General features: G+C 44.1%; 1 non-coding gene across 1 annotated transcript; it reads left to right on the forward strand.

Annotated features, from left to right (window-relative positions):
• Window positions 1–2039: 2039 nt before the first annotated feature.
• On the forward strand, window positions 2040–2203 carry LOC142449427 (U1 spliceosomal RNA). Its single transcript, XR_012784605.1, has one exon. It is a non-coding gene; the product is annotated as a U1 spliceosomal RNA (small nuclear RNA).
• Window positions 2204–5337: the final 3134 nt, after the last annotated feature.

The following is a 5337-nucleotide window of genomic DNA, read 5'->3' on the forward strand; positions in this document are numbered from 1 at the left end:
CTGGCGAAATAGCCACATGGCAGCCGAAAACCGTATACCCTAGCTTGTCATGCATTCCTTCCAAAAATCAGGACTTTTAAAAAATGCCGTGGGACGCAGGAAAAATTGTTAAAAATTGGGACTGTCCCACCAAAAGTGGGACATCTGGTCACCTTATCTTTGATGCCAAATACCTGATCCCATCGACACCTCATGATCACACAAGTTGGTGTGCTTCTCCCATGTGGGCTTTGTTGCTTCTCAGCTAGATGGCTGCTTATTTATCTTCAAGCCTTTAAAACCACAGAAGCTGTATCTTTTGATAGTCAGGCACCATCAGCTTTCTTTACCACATTTGCTTATGCATCCATTTTGTCTTCAGTAATCATGCTAGGAAGGTGAGGATCATGGAATGCCAGTTTATTAGAACAAAGTGTTCTAGTGTCGAGGGAGTAGAGTAGAGGCCCAATGTCCGTCTGCTACCTCAATACTTCACATATAAAAATATGTATATAGATCTATTTCCCTATCATTATATTTAAATATATTTACATATGTGCATGCCTGTATTTAGACCTTTATAAATGTCTTTTGGCTGCTGGGTCTCACCTCTATTTCCTTTTACTTTCCTCTTGTCCCACCATCATGTTCGGGTTTCAGTAATTCCTTCGGCTACATTCCCTTGACTAATTCCCATCAAGCATTGTACACCCTCCTCACCGTCAATTTTAGATCACTTGTTCCCTTGTTCCTGGGTTTGTTAACACCCACTTACTTTCCCCCATCACCCTCACTCCCGTGTCCCCCTGGAGTCATTGTTCCCATTGTTCTCTCCTCCAGATTGCTTTTCCCACCTATCTTATCTAGATAGACATGCAGAGACAATAAGTACAAAATCAAGATAGAGTCAAACAAAACAACAAAATAAAACAGCAATAAAAAACCCCCAACAACCGAAAAAGAAAAACCTATAAATAGTTCCAGGTCCATCTGCTGAACTTGGGAGTGTTTTCCTGCTGAGTCTGATGGGGTGCCATGTCCTGGCCCCAAATCCTATTTTTGATATTCCCTGGGGACTTCACTGCTTTGCTCCCCTTTCTGCTCCGCTGCACACCCATAGTGTTTCGCCCCAGTGTGATGGGGTCAGATCCGGCACAATTCCCGCACTATGTCTCCAGTGCACCCCCCCCCCCGCCCTCATAGCACTATGGGTCACCAAGGGGAAGTCATGTCTTTGTCTCGTGATGGGGCCAGCCCTGTGGTGCTCTGCACTGGCTGCTCTGAGCAGTAATATCATCCTGGAGCATGGTGTTCCACTCTCTCTCCTTCCCACTTTGTTTGATCCCATGCGCTCTGATCAGACACACCCCTCTCCCCGAGAGGTAGCATTCTTCTGGCATGTGTGTGATTGTGTGTGCGTATGTGTGTGTGGGGGGGGGGGTTGTTCTTCTTACTGTGACAAAATAACCAGGCCTCCTGCTGCTCGGAGCTTCCAGGTCTTGATCAGAAACATCTCAGAACCAGGGTGGACTCTAAGGTCTGACAGTATAGAAACAAGTATTTAAAATGTTTATCAGTGAAGGTTACTGACTTTTGCTTGGTGACCTCCACACGTTCCTCATTGCTCCTTTTGGAACCTCTCATTTTGGTCCATCGGTAGTCATTTTTAAAAGCCCTGGTGGCACAGTGGTTAAAGCACTGGGCTGCAATCCAAAATGTTGGTGGCTTCAGCGCACCAGCTGGTCCTCATGAGCCAGGTGTGGCCGTTTGCTTTCACAGACATTTCCTGTACTGGAAACACATGGGAGTCGGTCTACACTGCGCGTGGGACTGCTGTGAGTTAACACTGACTTGAAGGCAGTGACTTTGGTTTCAGTGGATACTCATTTAAAGTGTAAATGGATAGCTACCTGCACTGTTATAGGGATTCTGGGGGCTTCAAAGAATTAGTGGAAACATTCTGCTATCTTTGAGAAAAGTAATTTCTCTGTGAACCTTTTGAAGTTTCCTTATATGATCATTTTATTTTTTTACATCTGATCATTGTAAAAGAAAAATTTATACTTACCTGGCAGGGGAGATACCATGATCACGAAGGTGGTTTTCCCAGGGCGAGGCTTATCCATTGCACTCCGGATGTGCTGACCCCTGCGATTTCCCCAAATGTGGGAAACTCGACTGCATAATTTGTGGTAGTGGGGGACTGCGTTTGCGCTCTCCCCTGGAAAAAAAAAAAAAGAAAAGAAAAATTTATGAAATCTGGCAGGACGTCTATTAGTCAGTTTAAGCTAATTTTTATTGTAATGACAAATAGCTTCAAATCTCTTTGGCTATTAACAAATAATCATTGTCTCACTCATGCTACATATACAGTTTAGGTCCCTGGTTGCAAGCATCTGGGTTAGGGACAACTCTTATTTGACAATTAGAGGTATGTACACTTGCCTTCCCTTTGAAACAATTAACCAAACCAAACCAACCGCTACTGGGTTGTTGCTGACTCCCAGCGCCCCCCGAGGACAGGGAGAACTGCCCTGTGAGTTTCTGAGATGTCCCTCTTTATGGGAGCAGAAAGCCGTCTTCCTCTGAGGAGAGGCTGGTGGTTTCTTACTGCAGATTCACGGTTAGCAGCCAAAGGCATAACCAAGATGCCACCTGGGCTTCTTGAACCAGACCCTACTGGCAAGAGATTCTCCTCAGTCACCATCATTTGCTGGAAACAGAGTTTTTATTTTCACTTATTAAAAGATCATTTATTGGGGACTCTTACAACTCTTCTAACAACCCATACATGAATTATATCAGGCATATTTGTACACACATTGCCACCGTTATTTTCTAGACATTTCCTTTCTATTGCGCCCCTGGTGTTGGCTCCTCTTCCCCACACCCACCCTTGTGACCCCTTGATCAACTATAAATTATTATTCTTCTCATATTTTACACTGACTGCTGTCCCCCTTCCCCCATGGTTTCTGTTGTTTGTCCCCCTGGAGGGGTGGGGGTGTGGTTATGTGTCCATCATCGCGCTTGGTTCCCCCTTCCTCCCCATCTCTCCCTACCCTCTTGGTATTGCTATTCCCATTCTTGTTCCTGAATTCCATGTACCATGAGATTTTATCTCTTATCTGTACCTGTGTGCATGCCCTGGTCTAACCCCAGTGGAAGGCAGTGGTGGGTGAGGAAGCCTCAAGGAACCAGTAGAATATTGTGTGCCTCATCGGTGCTTTACTGCACAGTGGTTGACTCATCCCTTCCCAGTGACCCCTCTGTCAGGGGATGTCATATGGAGCTTTTAAATCATTGAAAAGGTTCCTGATAAGCGGTGAGGTCCCCAGGGAATGCTGAAGATGGACTTTGGGGCCAGGGCTTGGCTCCCCAACAGACTGGACTGGAAAACACTCCTAAACACCAATAAACAGTTTTTGAACTAACTACAAGCTTTTCTTTTTTGTGTGTTTTGTTTTTCGTCATTGATTTATTGTTGTTGTGTTGTTGCATATTGTTGCTTGGTTTTGCTCTGTCTTGTTTTTGTGCATGTTATCATCTCCACAGGTCTGTTTAAATAAAATAGCCTGGATGAGCAATCTGGAGGAGAAAACAATGGGACCAACAGTTCCGGGGGCACATGGGAGAGGGGGAGGTTGGGGAAAGGTAGTGGTGTTAACAAATCCAGAGACAAGGGAACAACAAATGATACAAATTGGTGGTAAGGTGGGTGTAGGAGGCCTGTGATCAAAGGTAATATAACCATGAGGAATTACTGAAACCCAAATGAAGACTGAGCATGATAGTGGGACAAGAGGAAAGTCAAAGGAAATAGAGGAAAGAGCTAGCAGGCAAAGAGCATTTATAGAGGTCTAAACAAAGGCATTTATATGTGCAAATATTTTTATATATGAAGATGGGGAAATAGATCTTTGTGCACATATTTATAGGTTTAGTATTAAGGTAGCGGAAGGACACTGGGCATCCACCCAAGTACTCCCTCAATGCAAGAATACTTTCTTCTATTTAATTGGCATTCTATGATGCTCACCTTCCCGACACAACCACTGAAGACAAAGTGAGTGAATAAGCAAATGTGGTGAAGAAAGCTGATGGTGCCCAGCTATCAAAAGATATAGTGTCTGGGGTCTTAAAAGCTTGAAGGTAAACAAGCAGCCATCTAGCTCAAGCAACAAAGCCCATGTGGAAGAAGCACACCAGCCTGTGTGATCACGAGGTGCCGAAGGATCAGTTACAAGGATCTACATGTGACCTCCTCCCTGGGCAACAGACAACAGAAGAGTGGGTGAGGGGAGATGTCGGACAGGGCAAGATATGACAAAATAATAATTATAAATTAGCAAGGGTTCATGAAGGAGGGGGAAAATGAGGAGCTGATGCCATGGGCTTAGGTGGAGAGCAAATGTTTTGAGAATGATGAGGGTAACGAATGTACAAATGTGCTTTACACAATTGATCTATGTATGGATTGTGATAAGAGTTGTATGAGCCCCTAATAAAACGATTAAAAGAAAGAAAGAAAGAAAAGGCTCCTGATAAAATGTGGCTGAAGAAGAACTGCGTGTACCCGTTCCAACGAAACCTAAAATTCTGAAGACGGTGTTGGGAAGAATTTTGTTCGTAAACTGGCAACTGCCTGTGTATCCCTTATTTGGCTAGAATTTGGTGGCATGGTCACATCTAACTGGAAGGGAGGTTGGGAAATGCAGCATGTGCCTGAGCACGAAGTGGCTCGGCAGTGGTTCGCCGTCTCAGCCATGGTGTCCGTCCATTAAATCATCCACAAAGCGTGTTACTTCGATCTTGCGGGAGCGGCAGGACAGTAATGGCGTAGTTTCATGGTTCCAGGTATTTTTCAGAAAAGTATGTTTCCGTCTTAGGCTTGCTCCCCAACCAAACTTGATTACCCCAGGTTTTTTGTTTGTTTTTCTTGACACCAAGATTGTTTCCTGCTGTAATAAGCTATATGCTGTTTTGATAGTACGGTTTTTATAAAACTCTTTGCGAAAAGTCAATAAGGAGCCTTAGCAATAATAAATACCATTCTTATTATAGTCAGATATTTCAAAAATGTGAGGTCTTTACTCTTGTGCCAAAAGACGGAAAGGCAATCCCTGCAGCCTGCCAGCTATTGATTTGCCCTCAAGGTAACCAGCAAGCCCCTCTTGGAGTGCACTCGGAACACTGGCATCCCACACCGGCTTGAAACAATACGCGGACTTTGGAATGAGAAGTGGCGTTTCTTAACCAGAGCAGCTGCTTCAGAGGAGACGCTATAGATTTTAAAGTGAGACTATTTTTGAATAAAATTGTAGAGGGAAAAATTACCATTATCTGTACAGATATTTT

Source organism: Tenrec ecaudatus, chromosome 5 (assembly GCF_050624435.1).
Source record: "Tenrec ecaudatus isolate mTenEca1 chromosome 5, mTenEca1.hap1, whole genome shotgun sequence".
NCBI classification, from domain to species: Eukaryota; Metazoa; Chordata; class Mammalia; order Afrosoricida; family Tenrecidae; genus Tenrec; species Tenrec ecaudatus.